Source organism: Heterocephalus glaber, unplaced genomic scaffold, assembly GCF_053883595.1.
Source record: "Heterocephalus glaber isolate CG9 unplaced genomic scaffold, H.glaber_assembly_v1.0 deba00001553, whole genome shotgun sequence".
NCBI lineage: Eukaryota > Metazoa > Chordata > Mammalia > Rodentia > Bathyergidae > Heterocephalus > Heterocephalus glaber.
The window spans coordinates 24,843,319-24,861,299 of record NW_028258344.1 but is presented as its reverse complement, the minus strand read 5'-3'; positions in this window follow the sequence as shown (position 1 = coordinate 24,861,299).

Sequence of the window (17,981 nt, the reverse complement as noted above, 5' to 3'; positions counted from 1 at the left end):
GGAGACCAAATCTACCTGGGACACCTTCACATGATTTCTCCCCTCTTCAAGTTGTGGGCCTCAGTGGATTCAGCAAGGAGTTTACAGGGCTCAGGTATGGGTGTGTGGGGCGCATACACTTCCAGCTGTCTCCTGGATCTTTGAACTGGAAAGTCAGTAAGGCATAGATCAGGAAGCAGAGAGAGCAAAGGGTAATGGCAAGCATGAGGAAGAGACAGAGAATATAAGGGGATGGGAGAGAGGAGAGGGAGGAAGAGAGAAGGAGGGAATATGAGAGAGAAAGAAAGGAGAGAGAGAGACTGGTCAGAGAAGAGATGGGGGAGAGGAGGGGTGAAGGAGAGGAAGGGAGGGAGAGACAGGCTTTCCAGAGCCTAAGACTCAGCTGTGCTTCCAGACTTCCGGTTTCATGAGCCAATCTGTGCCCACCTAAAGAATTTCCTCTATCTGCTTAGGGGTTTTTTGTATTAAATTCTTTTATTGGTACATTGTAGGTATACAACACAATTACATTTCTCATTGGGAATTGTACCTTTACATAATGCATCTTGGTTCTTATTTTTTCCCCATTCCTAGCCCTCCCTTCACGCCCTCCACCCTTCCCTATTTACAAAGACTGTATTTCCATTTTTTCCATTTCTCATCATTTTTTCCGTTCCCTTCTTTCCTTCCCCCTGCCCCTCCCACTACCCCTACCCCTTTGGACCTTTTATTCCTATTTTACATTATCGATTATTCATTCTAGTAATTGGTACATTTTAGGTATACAATATAATGACATTCATCATTGGAAATTTGCACCTTTACATAGTCTCTCTTGGTTCTTGTTTTTCACCCTTGCCCAGCCCTCCCTTCAACCCCTCCAGCCCTCCCTATTTACAAAAATTTTGTTCCTATTTTTCCATTTTCTCATATTAATCCCATTCCCTTCGATCTTTTCCCCTAGCCCTCCCACGTCCTTCCCCTTTGCCGCTTTTCTTCTTATTTCACATGACCTATTATACATTTAGTCCTTATTTACACTTTCAGTTTCTCACACCAGAGAAACTATTCGGTACTTACACATGTGTGTCCTATTTATTTCACTTAAGAGTATTGCCTCAATGTGCATCCACTTAGCTATAAATGTCTCTAATTTCTCATTTTTTATGGCTGAGTAGTACTCCATTTTATAATAAAACCACATTTTCTTTATCCAGTCACCAGTTGATGGGCATTTGGGCTGTTTCCAAGTTTTAGCTATTACAAACTGCGGTGCTATGAACATGGGTGCACATATATCACTGTGGTATGATTCTTTTAATTCTTTGGGGAAGATACCCAGCAGTGGAATAGTGGGGTCAAATGGGACTTCTAGTCCTAGTTCTTTGAGGTATCTCCATACTGATTTCCACAGTGCTTGCACCAGTCTACACTCCCACCAGCAGTGGAGCAGGGTTCCTCTTTCCCCACAGCCCCGCCAGCATTTGTTATTGGTTGATTTCATGGTAGCAGCCATTCTTTCTGGAGTGAAGTGGAATCTCAGCGTTGTTTTCATTTGCATCTCTCAAATGACCAGTTGAACATTTTTTCATGTATTTATTTGCTATTTCTACTTCTTTGTCTGAGAAATATCTGTTCGTTTCAGATGCCCATTTTTGGATTGGGTCTTTAAATTTGAGAGGTCTGATCTTTTTAAGTTCTTTATATATTCGAGATAGTAGACCTTGTCTGAGGAAGAGCAGGTGAAGATTATTTCCCACATTGTGGATTGTCTCTTCACACTGCTGGTGGTTTCTCTTGCTGTGCAGAAGCTTTTTAATAAGAAGAGAACCCATTTGTTGATTGTTTGTGCTAGTTCACGGGCAACTGAGGTTTTGTTCATAAAATCTTTTCCTACACCGCTGTCTTCAAGGGTTCTACCTAACCTCTGTTCCAACTGGTTCAGAGTTTCTATTTTAATATTTAGATCTTTAATCCATTTTGATTTTAGTTTAGTGCATGATGAGAGATACAGGTCTAGTTTTAATCTTTGGCAAGTTGAAGCCCAATTTTTCCAGCACCATTTATTAAAGAGGCTATCTTTCCTCCAGTGAGGGTGTTTGGCTCCTTTATTGAAGATGAGATGGCTGAGTGTGTCTGGCATTGTTTCTGCATCTTCTAATCTGTTCCATTGGTCCTCAAGCCTGTTTCTTTGCCAGTACCATGCTGTTTTTATCACAGTAGCTTTGTAGTAGAGTTGCAGGTTGGGGATTGTGATACCCCCTGCCATGTCTCTGTTACCTAGAATTGCTTTTGCTATTCTGGGGCTCTTCTTGCTCCAAATGAATTTTTGGATTTTTCTCTCGGGGTCTGTGAAGTATGCTGCTGGGATCTCAATTGGAATTGCATTAAATCTATATAGCAGTTTTGGAAGTATGGCCATTTTCACTATATTAATCCTTCCTACCCAGGAGCAGGGGATGTCTGTCCATTTTCTGATATCATCTTCAATCTCTCTTTTCAGAGTGCCATAGCTTTCAGAGAAGAGGTCTTTGATTTCTTTTGTTAGGATGATTCCTAGGTATTTCAGTTTTTTGGATGCTACTGTGAAAGGAATATTTGCCCTATTTCTCTCTCAGTGAGTCTGTCATTCGTGTAGAGGAAAGCTATTGATTTTTGTGTGTTGACCTTGTAATCAGCTACTTGACTGAATTTGGTTATTAAGTCTAGAAGACTTTTAGTGGAGTTCTTGGGGTCTTCTATATAGAGTGTCATGTCATCTGCAAATAATGACAGTTTGACTTCTTCATTACCTATCTTTATTCCTTTTATTTCTTTCTCTTGTCTAATTGCTGTGGCTAATGTTTCCAGAACTATATTGAACAAGAGTGGTGATAGTGGACATCCTTGTCTTGTTCCTGATTTTAGTATGAAGGATTTCAGTTTTTGACCATTTAGTATGATATTGGCTGTTGGTTTTTCATAGATGGCTTCTATCAGTTTGAGGTAGTGACCATCTATTCCAATTTTTTATCATAAATGCATGTTGGATTTTGTCAAATGCTTTTTCTGCATCTATGGAGATAATCATATGGCTTTTGTCCTTGGCTCTATTGATATAGTGTATTACATTAATTGATTTTCATATATTGAACCATCCCTGCATCCCTAGGATGAATCCCACTTGATCAGGGTGTATGATCTTCTTGATGATCTTCTGCATTCTGTTTGCCATTATCTTATCAAGGATTTTTGCATCTATGTTCATTAGTGAGATTGGCCTATAGTTCTCTTTTTCAGTTGGATCTTTCTCTGCTTTGGGGATCAAGGTGATGCTTGCTTCCAGGAATGAATTTGGGAGTATTGCTTCCCTTTCAATTTCATTGAAGAGTTTAAACAGTAGTGGCAGCAGTTCCTCTCTAAATGTCTTGTAGAATTCAGCAGTGAAGCCATCAGGGCCTAGGGTTTTCTTAGTTGATAAGTTTTTAATTACATTTTCAATTTCATTGGTTGATATTGGGTTCTTCAGAATTTTTAGGTCTTCTTCATTCAACTTTGGTAATTCATATGTATCTAGGAATCTGTCCATTTCTTCTGTGTTGTCCATCTTATTGGCGTATAGGTTCTGGAAGTAGGTATTGATGATCATCTGGATTTCTTCTGGGTCTGTTGTCATTTCACCCTTTTCATTCCTAATTGCATGGATTTGGGCCTTTTCTTTCCTTTTTCTGACAAAGTTGACTAAAGGTTTATCAATTTTGTTGATTCTTTCAAAGAACCAACTCTTGGCTTCATTGATTTTTTGTATCGTTCTCTTAGTCTCCATTGCATGGATTTCTCCCCTGATCTTTATAATTTCTTCCCTTGTATGAGCTTGGGGGTTGTCCTGCTCTTCTCTTTCTAGAAGCTTGAGGTTCAGCATCAGGTTGTTTAATTGGGCTCGTTCTGTTTTCCTAATATGCATGTTCACTGCTATGAATTTCCCTTGTAAGACTGCTTTCATTGTGTCCCATAGATTCCGATGTGTTGTGTTGTCATTGTCATTTAATTGAAGGAACTGTCTGATTTCTTCTTTAATTTCCTCTGTGACCCATTGGTTATTCAGAAGTGTGTTGTTCAATTTCCACGTATTTATGAAATTTTTTGAGTTTCTTTTGCTATGGATCTCCAATTTCATTGCACTATGGTCTGATAATATACAGGGGATAACTTCAATTCCTTTGCACTTACTTAAACATGTTCTATGTGTGAGTATGTGGTCTATTTTGGAGAATGACCCATGTGCAGCTGAGAGGAATGTGTATCCTGATTTTGTGGGGTGGAAGACTCTGTAAACATCTGTTAAGTTCATTTGTTCAAGAGTTCGATTGAGTTCTAGTATTTCATTACTTATTTTTAGTCTAGTTGATCTATCTATTTGTGACAGTGGGGTGTTGAGGTCCCCCACTACAATTGTATTAGTGCATATATGGCTTTTCATGTCCATTAGTATTTGTTTTATATAGTTGGGTGCACTAGTGTTTGGTGCATAGATATTTATGATTGTCATCTCTTCCTCTTGGATTCTTCCCTTTACAAGGATGTAGTGTCCTTCTTTGTCTCTCTTAATCAGTGTTGGTTTGAAATCTACTTGATCTGCCAAGAGGATAGCTACTCCTGCTTTTTTTCAGTTTCCTGTCACATGGAGTATTGTTTTCAACCCTTTAACTTTCAGTCTGTGAGTTTCCTTTTGAATTAAGTGTGTTTCTTGTATGCAGCATATTGTTGGATTTTGCTTCTTGACCCATTCTGCCAGTCTATTTCTTTTGATTGGTGAATTGAGACCATTAACATTGATGGTTATAACTGAAACGTACTGACTTGTCATTGCCATGACTTTTTCTTTTTGTTGGGTTCTCCCCCTTTACATTTAATTTCTTGTCATGCCAGATGGGTTCATTCTGCTTTGCTTCCTGAAGTTGTGATCCTCAATGTCTGTTCCTAGGCTATTGTGTAAAATTCTTTGGAGTGCTGGTTTGGTAGTCACGAAGTTCCTAAGGTGTTCTTTGTCATGAATGTATCTTATTTCTCCATCCATTTTGAAAGATGGTTTTGCAGGGTACATCAATCTGGGTTGGAGGCTGTTTTCTTTTAGGGCTTGGAATATGTCACTCCAAGCTCTTCTTGCCTTGATGGTTTGTGTTGAGAAGTCTGCTGTGATTCTGATAGGCTTTCCTTTCTATGTGATTTGTTTCTTTTCTCTGACTGCTTGGAGAACTTTGTTCTTCTGTTGTGTTTCTGGAATCTTAACAATTATATGCTTATGGGTAGATTTTTTTTGATCAAGGCTATTTGGAGTCCTATATGCCTCACGTATCTGTATGCCAATCTCTTTTCCCCTGCTTGCGAAGTTTTCTGCCATGATTTCTGTGAAGAGATTTTTTTTTATGTCATCTGCACTCTCTCCCGTTTCTTCATTGAGCCCAATCAGTCTTATGTTATTCTTTTTTGCATCATCTAGCAGCTGCTGGATTGATTTCTCATGTTCCCTTATAATTTTGAAGCAATTTTTCTTTTCCTGGTCACTAATTGCAATCTTATCTTCTATATCTGAAATTCTGTCCTCACATTGGCTCATTCTGCTGTGTAGACTTTCAATGGAGTTTTTCATGTCCTGGAAATCTATTTGCATCTGTTTTATGGATTCCTTTTGTTTCTTATGTTGGGATTCCATCATGTTCCTCAGCTCCTCTCTAGATTTATTAATCATGTCTTGCACTAAGGGCACAATTTCTCCTGTTATCTGAGAAATTATTTCTGATTTCATTTTTTCCAGATCCCCTTTTGTTGCCAGTTCAGTGGGTCCAGGTGGTTGAGTATCAGAGGGTTCCATCTCATTTCCCTTTGGGGTTGCTGTAGGTGATCTGGAAGTCTGGTTTTGAGACTTATTTATGTGTTTTCTCATTTCGACTGGGGCAGGGGGCTGTTAGCGCCTGCACGGATTACCTCCTCTGAGCTGGGTGAGGTGGGACAGGGGCCGGGAGCAGCGGTAGAGATGGTGACCCAAAAGCCCTTTCCTGTGGGCTGGGAGCAGCCGGAGGGATGGTGGCTGGGAAACCCCTTCCTGTGGACCAGGAGCAGTGGGATGGTGGCCCAGAAGCCTGTTCCTCTCGGCCAGGAGCAGCGGGACAGAAGGTGGCCCAAAAGCCCTTTCCTCTGGTCTGGGAGCAGCGGGAGGTATGGTGACTGGGAAGCCCCTTCCTCTGGACCAGGAGCAGTGAGACGATGGCTCAGAAGCTCCTACCTCTGGGCCGGGAACAGTGGGACTCAGTACGTTGGTCTGGTGGTCTGGTGTCCTCTGTGCCTTGGTAATGTGGAATCAGGTGGCTGCCTGTTTGCAATGGGGTGATTCGGTGTCTTCCGCGTGACTCAGGACCTCGGTAGGGCGTGCACAGACCTGCCTGTCTGCAGCGGGCTGATTCGGCGTGTGTTCCTCGCGACTGGGGACCTCGGCAGGGTGTGGGCAGACCTGCCTGACTGCAGCGGGGTGATTCGGCATCTTCCGCGCGACTCAGGACCTCGGTAGGGCGTGCACAGACCTGCCTTTCTGCAGCAGGCTGCTTAGGTTTTTATGGATAGAACAGCCAGAGTGATTTAAAAACAAAGCAAAACAAAAAGCCTCTCAAATGTAATAAGGCCCTAATGGCTGCCTTTTAATCTCCCCAACATGCCATGTTCCCTTTGGCTCTGGGACGCTGACATGTGTTGTCCCTTTCACATGGAAGAGCCTCACCAACTGACACCCCAGCCCTAACTTCTCTTTTGTAACACCTTGGTGACTTTACAGCTGCTGCGAAGATGCACTGATAGCCTCTCTGCTGAGCAATGTCTATTGTAGTTTCCCAGCATGCTGTTCAATGCTCAGCACAATGCCAAACACATAGCACACACTTGAATGTCTGCCAAAGGAAGGAAGAAGGAGCAAAATAGCCAAGTCCTGCCTATGTTCTAGTTCCAGCCTTCTGTTAACCCCCCAACACCTGCCTTACCTCAGCTCATGGTTTCAGCTCTCCCTGGACACTCATTCTTCCACTCCAGGCACATTGTCACTCAGACTTCCAGCCGGGGTCTGTCCCCACAAAGGTCTCCATGGTGCCCAGAACCCTGTGCAGCATGTTTTGGGACCTGAAGGACAAGGGGAGAAAGGGACAGCACTAGAGCAGGCCTTCTGAAGGTCACTTCAGAGACAAAGAAGGGAAAGAATAAGGGAAGAAGGAAAAAAGGAAGAAAAAAAGGAAAAGAAGAAAACAGTAAAACACTAAAGTAAACTCAAAATTCCATGGGTAAATTTAAACTTATATTAAATTTAAGGATATGCTTCCCTAAGGAGTTTATAATCTCCTTTTCATCAGTGTATAAAAGAAAAAAAGTTCTTCCTTTTCCTCCCCACACAGAAATAGTGCTTTGTTTTTCACAATGTTCTGGGACTTGTAGTCCAGCAGAGCATCTGCTACTTGCTCCTGCCCATTAAAGAGATCAGAAGAGCACTACCAGCTGCCTCTGCATGAAGCCCTCTGAGTGCGCCCCCTGGGAGTGTGAGGGTGAAGAAGAAAGGAGAGCGAAGCGTGCTTTTGCTTAGGACTTTTACATTGGTTCGCAAAACTGCCTCCGCTTACCAAGCTGGGTCCTCATCTCCCTCTTCCTTGCAAAAATGGGATTTGTGGATTTGAGAGGGGGTAAACTTTCAGTTGAGTAGTAAAAATTCTTCCATATTTTTTCATCTCAGTACAAGAAGAGAGCATATCCAAAGAAAGCACTGAAATTCCCAAGTGTCACCCACTAGGATCAAATAATTAACTTGTCTGCCCATGAAAATCTTAAAATCCTGCATTACTCTTCAAGCTGTTTACCTCCTGTGGAGAGCCACCAGCCCCCATACCTTGAACCAAGGAGTTTTGTCTTTATGTGTTCTCTGCCTCAGCACTCCAAAAAGTTTCCTTCCATTAGTTTTAACCCACTCATGAGGACAATGATGACAATGATGAGGATTATACAATCCACCGTGCTCCCCAGGCCATGAATGCTCATTTAACTGGTTTGCAGTTTACCACTTGATATTTATTTATAACATTAATATTCTTAATTGTGGGCCGGGGATTTAGCTCAGTGGTGCCGCCGCCTGCCTCTCAAGCGCAAGATCCTGAGTTCGATCCCCAGTACCCCCCCCCAAAAATTCTTAATTGTGTTTTTTTTTTCTTTACTCGGTGCCTAAAGTCCTGAAGGAAAAGCATATTCGATTGAATTGAATTCAATTCAATTCAAAAAGCATTTGCTCTATTATAGCAGTGCCTGGCACAGGGTAAGGGCATATTGTGTACAGAAAATACAGTAACTGCTGCGGAAAACATGTTTTAAATAGATGATACACCATCCCTGCCTTGCACATGCTTGTAGACACCTAATTCTTGGGGAAACAAAAATATATGTATAATATATTCATATATAAATTCATATGTCTATACAAATGTTTTATATATTCATATATGGATTTTTACATACTTATATACACACAGAAACTTTTCAAATGATTCAGCTGATTTGTAAACATACACATGAATGTATAAAATGCACGCATGTCTATGCAAATGTCTACATGTGAGGCAGCAGGCTGCAGAGGGAGGTAGGAGCCCTCCCTGGGGACTGCATTGGCTGCGCTCAGGCAGATGAAGAATGGGCCAAGGCAAGGAGGAGGCAGCTCATCCTAGGTAAGGGAAGAACTGTAAAAGGAAGTAGTAGGACACTTGATAATTCTGAGATTCTGGGGACCAAGAGGAGCTGGACACCATTCAGTGTGGGGAAGTATTTCGGTCAGCCAAAGGCTGTGAGATGGGTACTAACAGACAGCCTGGGAGATGTGATTTACTTTTTCCAAGCAATGGAACCTTGTACAACTTCTCACCAGAGGTAAGAAGGGGGAGAACGTGTATTTCAGTAAGGTCTATCCTGGCCTCAGGTGCAGGGCGATTGGAGGTAGTGGTTTCTGAAACTCTAGAGTAGTCAGGCAATTGCCAGGGACTAGATGGCAGATAAGCTAAACCAGGGAATCATTGTCAGAAGTGGGAATAACACAGGTACATCACAAAGGAGGACTGAGGGCCTGTGTGGTGAGACACGGGGGTGCCTGGAAGAGTTTGGGAGGGCATCCCTTTGGGATAGGGCACAGCTGGCTTGGTGACAGCATTCCTTAATTGTAGAGCCCAGGGGACTGATTTTCTGCACCTATTAGTGCAGGGGTGGCCTCCTAGCTTGGTGGGACCTGAAGGTTAATAAATTTTGAGAGCCCTCTTAAGGAAAAAAATACAAAATTTATTAAAAAGGGAGTATACTTTAAGAGTGAAAGAAGAAATCACAATAAATTACAAATAATAAAAATCTGAAAATCCAAATCCAAACTGAGATAATTTTGTTGTAACTATTATTAACTGTCTGACACACTTCTACAATATCTTATCCTATGTCCTTTTTTATTGTTTTTTCTTTTTTTAGCAAATGAAAGTTAATATAACAAACTTTACCATTTCAAGGTGAAAAGTTCAGTGGGTTTTTAAGCATATTTACTATGCCATGCAACCATCACTACTATATAGTTACAAAATCCTCCCATCATCACCCCTAAGAAAACCTGTCCCTGTCAGCTGTCAGTTACAACCCCTCCATCTTTGTTGATTTGCCTATTCTGGACACTTCATATGAATGGTCTCAAGTAATATGTGGCCATTTATCTCTGGTTTCTTTCATATAATATAATGTTTTCAAGGTTCATTCATGTTGTAGATTAGAATAGTACTTCAATCCTTTTTTTAAAAAATCTCATTAAAAAAAAAAAAATCTCACTGAAGGCTGGGGATTTAGCTCAATGCTTCCGGCACCTGCCTCACAAGCTCAAGGTCCAGAGTTCGATCCCCAGTACCAAAAAAAAAAAAAAAGGTTAAAAAAATCTCATTGAGGTGAAATTCACAGACCATAAAATCATCAATTCAAAGTGAATGATTCTGTGGCATTCAATACATTCTCAATATATAATTACCACCTCTGCCAAGTTCCAGGATGTTTTTCTCACCATAGAAGGAAATCCAATACTCATTACACAGTTTAATCCCAATTTCCTTGCCCCCAGTACCAGGTAACCACACACCTACTCTGTATGGGTTTACTTATTCTGGATTGTTCGCATGGATAGAATTATATAAGATGTTATCTTCTATGTCATGCTCCCCTCACTTAGTGTAATGTTTCTGAGGTTCATCCATGTCATGGTTGAATAATATTTCATTGTATAGATAGAAATGCTACACTTTGTCTATTCATTCATCTGGTAATAGCCATTTGGAGATTTTCTGCCTTTTGACTACTATGAAGAGGGTTACTATAAACAGTGATTTTTTTGAGTACCTAATTTCAAATATTTTAAGAGAAATCGCTGGGTTATAAGGCGATACTTCTATGTTTTACATTTTGAGCAATTGTCAAACTGTGTTCCAAGCAACCAAACCACTGTACATTCCTACCTGAAAGTATAAGGGTCCCAATTTCTACATATTGAATCCACCCTTATTGTTTTCCTTATTTTTCATTATACTCACTCTCATAGGTGGGAAATGGAATCTCATTATTATTTGAACTTACATCTAATAACTAATGATGCTGAGCATATCTCTACAATTTTTTGGCATTTGCATATTGAAAAAATATTCAAATTCTTTTGCCCATTTTTATTTTTATTTATTTTTTATATTGGTACATTTTAGGTATACAATATAATGACATTCATCATTGGAAATTTGCACCTCTACATAATCTCTCTTCGTTCTTATGCTTTCCCCCTTCCCCTGCCCTCTCTTCAACCCCTTTATCACTCCCCATTTACAAAGACTTTGTTTCCATTTTTTCATTTTCTCATATTAATTCCATTCCCTCCTTTCCTTTCCCCTACCCCTCCCAATTTCCATTCCCCTTTGCCCCTTTTCTTCCTATTTCACATTATCTATTATACCTTTTAGTTCTTATTTACACTTTCAGTTTCTCATACTAGAGAAACTATTTGGTACTTATACATGTGTGTCCTATTTATTTCACTTAAGAGTATTGCCTCAATGTGCATCCATTTAGTTGTAAATGTCTCTAATTTCTCATTTTCCATGTCTGAGTAGTACTCCATTTTATTAAAAAAAAAAACCCTACATTTTCTTTATCCAGTCTCCAGTTGATGGGCATTTGGGCTGTTTCCAAGTTTTAGCTATCACAAACTGTGCTGCTATGAAGATGTGTGCACATATATCACTGTGGTATGATTCTTTTAATTCTTTGGGGAAGATCCCCAGCAGTGGAATAGCGGGGTCAAATGGGACTTCTAGTCCTAGTTCTTTGAGGTATCTCCATACTGATTTCCACAGTGCTTGCACCAGTCTACACTCCCACCAGCAGTGGAGCAGGGTTCCTCTTTCCCAACAGCCCCACCAGCATTTGTTATTGGTTGATTTCATGATAGCAGCCATTCTTTCTGAGGTGAAGTGGAATCTCAGCATTGTTTTCATTTGCATCTCTCGAATGACCAGTGATGTTGAACATTTTTTCATGTATTTATTTGCTATTTCTACTTCTTTGTCTGAGAAATGTCTGTTCATTTCAGATGCCCATTTTCGGATTGGGTTTTTAAATTTGACAGGTCTGATTCTTTTAAGTTCTTTATAGATTCTAGATAGGAGACCTTTGTTTGAGGAACAGCAGGTGAAAAGTTTTTCCAACATTGTGGATTGTCTCTTCACACTGCTGGTGGTTTCTCCTGCTTTGCAGAAGCTTTTTAATAAGAAGAGATCCCATTTGTTGATTGTTTGTGCTAGTTCATGAGCAACTGAGGTTTTGTTCATAAAATCTTTTCCTACACCAATGTCTTCAAGAGTTCTACCTAACCTCTGTTCCAGCTTATTCAGTGTTTCTGTCTTAATATTTAGATCTTTAATCCACTTCTATCTTAGTTTAGTGCATGGTGAGAGATATAGGTCTAGTTTTTTTTTTCTTAAATTCTTTTATTGGTACATTTTAGGTATATAACACAATTACATTTCCCATTGGGAATTTGTTCCTTTACATGATGCATCTTGGTTCTTATTTTTTCCCTATTCCTAGCCCTCCCTTCACCCCCTCCACCCTTCCCTATTTACAAAGACTTTCTTTCAATTTTTTCCATTTCTCATCATTTTTCCTTTTCCTTCTTTCCTTTCCCCTGCCCCTCCCACTACCCCTACCTCTTTGGACCTTTTCTTCCTATTTTGCATTATTGATTATTCATTCTAATCTTTGGTACATTTTAGGTATACAACATAATGACATTCATCATTGGAAATTTGCACCTTTACATAGTCTCTCTTGGTTCTTATTTTTCACCCTTGCCCAGCCCTCCCTTCAACCCCTCCATTCCTCCCTATTTACAAAGATTTTGTTCCTATTTTTCCATTTTCTCATATTAATCCCATTCCCTTCTATCCTTTCCCCTACCCCTCCCACTTCCTTCCCCTTTGCCCCTTTTCTTCCTATTTCACATTACCTATTATACATTTTAGTCCTTATTTACACTTTCAGTTTCTCACACCAGAGAAACTATTCAGTATTTATACATGTGTGTCGATATAGGTCTAGTTTTAATCTTTGAAAAGTTGAAACCCAATTTTTCCAGAACCATTTATTAAAGAAACTATCTTTCCTCCAGTGAGGGTGTTTGGCTCCTTTATCAAAGATGAGATGGCTGAGTGTGCCTGGAGTTGTTTCTGCATCTTCTAATCTGTTCCACTGGTCCTCAGGTCTGTTTCTTTGCCAGTACCATGCTGTTTTTATCACAGTAGCTTTGTAGTATAGTTTCAAGTTGGGGGTTGTAATACCCCCTGCCATGTCTCTGTTACCTAGAATTGCTTTTGCTATTCTGGGTCTCTTCTTGTTCCAAATGAATTTTGGATTGTTTTCTCAAGGTTCATGAGGTATGGTGCTGGGATTTCAATTGGGATTGCATTGACTCTACATAGCAGTTTTGGAAGTATGGCCATTTTCACTATGTTGATCCTTCCTACCCAGGAGCAGGACATGTCTGTCCATTTTCTGATATCATCTTCAATATCTCTTTTCAGAGTGCTATAGTTTTCAGAGAAGAGGTCTTTGATTTCTTTTGTTAGGTTGATTCCTAGGTATTTCAGTTGTTTGGATGCTATTGTGAAAGGAATTGTTTGCCCTATTTCTGCCTCAGTGAGTCTATTGTTCGTGTAGAGGAAAGCTATTGATTTTTGTGTGTTGACCTTGTATCGAGCTATTCTACTGAATTTGGTTATTAAGTCTAGAAGACTTTTGGTGGAGTTCTTGGGGTCTTCTACATAGAGTATCATGTCATCTGCAAATAATGACAATTTGACTTCTTCATTTCCTATCTTTATTCCTTTTATTTCTTTCTCTTGTCTAATTGCTGTGGCTAATGTTTCCAAAACTATACTGAACAGTAGTGGTGATAGTGGATATTCTTGTCTTGTTTCTGATTTTAGTGTGAAATATTTCAGTTTTTGACAATTAAGTATGATACTGGCTGTTGCTTTTTCATAGATGGGTTTTATCAGATTGAGGTAGAGGCCATCTATTCCAATATTTGTAGGATTTTTATCATAAATGCATGTTGGATTTTGTCAAATGCCTTTTCTGCATCTATTGAGATGATCATATGGTTTTTGTCCTTGGCTCTATTGATATGGTGTATTACGTTGGTTGATTTGCGTATGTTGAACCATCCCTGCATCCCTGGAATGAATCCCACTTGGTCAGGGTGTATGATCTTCTTGATGATCTTCTGCATTCTATTTGCCAGTATCTTATTAAGGATTTTTGCATCTATGTTCATTAGTGAGATTGCCCTATAGTTCTCTTTTTCGGTTGGGTCTTTGTCTGCTTTGGAGATCAAGGTGATGCTTGCTTCCAGGAATGAATTCTGGCATATTGCTTCCGTTTCAATTTGATTGAAGAGTTTAAACAGTAGTGGTAGTAATTCCTGTAAATGTCTTATAAAATTCAGCCATGAATCCATCAGGACCTGGGCTTTTCTTAGTTGGTAAGTTTTAAATTACATTTTCAATTTCATTTATTGATACTGAGTTGTTTAGAATTTTTAAGTCTTCTTCATTCAACATTGGTAATTCATACATATTTAGGAACCTGTCCATTTCTTCTGTGTTTTCCATCTTATTGGCATATAGGTTCTCCAAGTAAGTATTGATGATTCTCTGGATTTCTGCTGAGTCCATTGTAATTTCATCCTTTTCATTCCTAATTGCATGGATTTGGGCCTTTTCTTTCCTTTTTTTTTGATAAGGTTGGCTAAGGGCTTGTCAATTTTGTTTATTCTTTTGAAGAACTAACTCTTGGCTTTATTGACTTTTTGTATCATTTTCTCAGTTTCCATTGCTTTGATTTCTTCTCTGATCTTTATAATTTCCTCACTGTATGAGCTTTGGGTTTGTCCTGCTCTTCTCTTTCTAGAAGCCTGAGGCTCAGCATCAGGTTGTTTAATTGGACTCGCTCTGTCTTCCTAATATGAGTATTCACTGCTATGAATTTCCTTTGTAAGACTGCTTTCATTGTGTCCCATAGATTCTGATATGTTGTATTGTCATTGTCATTTAATTGAAGAAACTGTCTGATTTCTTCTTTAATTTCCTCTGTGACCCATTGGTTATTCAGAAGTGTGTTGTTCACTTTCCATGTATTTATGAAATTTCTGCAGTTTCTTTTGCTATTGATCTCCAATTCCATCATCCTATGCTCTGATAATATACAGGGGATAACTTCAGTTCCTTTGCACTTACTTAAATATGTTCTATGAGCGAGTATATGGTCTATTTTGGAGAACGACCCGTATGCGGCTGAAAAGAATGTGTATTCTGATTTTATGGGGTGGAACACTCTGTAAACATCTGTTAAGTTCATTTGTTCAAGAGTTTGATTGAGTTCTAGTATTTCATTGATTATTTTTTTGTCTAGTTGATCTATTTGTGACAGTGGGGTAGTGAGGTCCCCCACTACTATTGTATTAGTGCTCATTTGATTTTTCTTTAAACTTTTTTTTTTTTTAATGGTACCAACGATCAAACTCAGGTCCTTGTGCTTGTGCAGCAGGCGCCGGAACCACTGAGCTAAATCCCCGGCCCTCATTTGATTTTTCATGTCTGTTAGTATTTGTTTTATATAGTTGGGTGCACTAGTGTTTGGTGCATATATGTTTATGATTGTCATCTCTTCCTCTTGAATTATTCCCTTTACAAGGATGTAGTGTTCTTCTTTGTCTCTCTTAATCAGTGTTGGTTTGAAATCCACTTGATCTGGAAAGAGGACAGCTACTCCTGCTTTTTTTCGGGTTCCTGTCACATAGAGTATTGTTTTCCATCCTTTAACTTTTAGTCTATGAGTTTCTTTTTGAATTAAGTGTGTTTCTTGTATGCAGCATATTGTTGGATCTTTCTTCTTGACCCATTCTGCCAGTCTATTTCTTTTGATTGGTGAATTGAGACCATTAATATTGATGGTTATAAATGATACGTATTGACTTATCATTGTCATGACTTTTTCTTTTTGTTGAATTCTTCCCCTTCATGTTTAATCTCTTGTCGTGCCTGATGGATTCATTCTGATGGGCTTCCTGGGGTTGTGATCCTCATTGTCTTTTCCTAGGATATTGTCTAAAATTTTTTGGAGTTCTGGTTTGGTATTCATGAAGTTCCTAAGGTGCTCTTTTTCATGAAAATATCTTATTTTGCCATCAGTTTTGAAAGATAATTTTGCAGGGTACATCAATCTGGGTTGGAGGCTGTTTTCCTTTAGGGCTTGAAATATGTCACTTCAAGCTCTTCTTGCCTTGAGGGTTTGCATTGAGAAGTCGGCTGTGATTCTGATGGGCTTTCCTTTGCATGTCATTTGTTTCTTTTCTCTAACTGCTTGTAGAATTTTGTTCTTCTGTTGGGTTTCTGGAATCTTAACAATTATATGCTTATGTGTAGGGTTTTTGTGATCAAGGCTAGTTGGAGTCCCATATGCCTCACTTATCTGTAAGTTCTTTTCCCCTGCTTGGGAAGTTTTCTGCCATCACCTCTATGAACAGATTTTTTATGTCTTTTGCACTCTCTCCTGTTTCTTCATTGACTCCAGTCAGTTTTATGTTATTGTTCTTTGCATCATCTAGCAGCTGCTGGATTGATTTCTCCTCATCCCTTATTATTTTAAAGCAATTTTTCTTTTCCTGGTCACTAATTGCATTCTTATCTTCTATATCTGAAACTCTGTCCTCACATTGGCTCATTCTGCTGTGTAGACTTTCAATAGAGTTTTTAATCTCCTGGAAATCTGCATCTGTTTTATGGATTCCATCTATTTCCTATGTTGGGATTCTGTCATGTTCCTCAGCTCCTCTATTTTCTTTATCCATGTCCAGTGTAGATTTATTAATCATTCTTGCACTATGGGCACAATCTCTGCTGTTATTTGAGAAATTAATTCTAATTTGATTTTTTCCAGATCCTCTTTTTGTCAGTTTAGGAAGTCTAAGTGGTTGAGTATCAGAGTGTTCCATCTCATTTCCCTTTGGGGTTGCTTTAGGCTGGAAGTCTGGTCTTGAGACTTGTTTATATGTCTTCTCATTTCAATGATGTGTGTGTGTGTGTGTGTGTGTGTGTGTGTGTGTGTGTATGTATGTGTGTATGTACCTCCTTGGCACCAAATCCTGCTCTGTGCTGGGAGCAGTGGTACTATCTTGCCAATTTTTAAATTGGAATATTTATCTTTTTGTTGTTGATTTGTAAGGATATGTTATATATTGTGGATATTAGACTTTTACCAGATATATGATTTGTAAATATTTTCTTGAAGTTGTCTCTAATTTCTTGATAGTATACTTTGGCCTATCAATTCTTCTATTTTCTTGCTAATAATCTGTCCATTTGTGTTAACCATTATTGAAAGTTGGATATTGAAGTCTCCTACAATTATTGAATTGCCTATCTTTTACTTCAATTCTATTAATTTTGTTTCAAATTTTGAAGTTCTATTTTTAGATGTATGTGTATAGAATTCTTATTTCTTTTGATAGACTGATTCTTTTATTGTTCTTTGTCTCTAGTAACACTTTTTGCAGCCAAGTCCATTTTGTTTGCTGTTAAAATAACTTCATTTCTCTTTTGCTTACAATTTGTGGAAAATCTTTCCCGTTCTTTTACCTTCAATCTATTTGTATCTTTGAATCTTTCACAGACAACATATAACTGGATCGTGTTTTTAAAACATTTTGCCAATTTCTGCCAGTTAATTGGAGAATTTAATCATTAAGTGTAAGGTAACTAGCGATTTTTTAAAGGAGAGGCTTCTGGTCATTTGCAGTGGTACCTGCTATAATACCTATATTTGGCTTTATTCTCCTCTACTGGGAAGGCTAAGGCAGAAAGATCACAAGTTTGAGGGCACCCTGGGTAATCTAGCAAGACTCTCAAAATAAAATAAGGGCTTGGGGTGTAGCTCAGTGGTAGAACAAATGCCTAGAAGTTATGAGGTCCTAGGTTCAATCCATAGTACAAAAAATAAAGACATCTTCATTTTGCTATTTGTTTTCCATATGTCTTATATCCTCTTATCACTTATTTCCTCCATAATGTCCTTCTTTTATCTTAAGTAGGTATTTTCTGGTATGCCAACTACATTTCCTTATCATTGTCTTTACAATATTTTCAGATATTTTCCTAGTGATTGCTCTGGTGATTATAATTAACCTTTTAACTTACTACAATTCAGCTCATATCAGTATCAATTTAATATTAGCATATCAAATCTTTGCTTCTTTGTAGTTTCATTTCCCCCTCCTCTACACTATGAAGTTTTTGTTATAAATCATATCTTTACACCTTGTGTCTGTTACCATAGATTTATAAATATTGTTTTATGCATTTGTCCTTATATCAGAAAGAAAAGGAGTT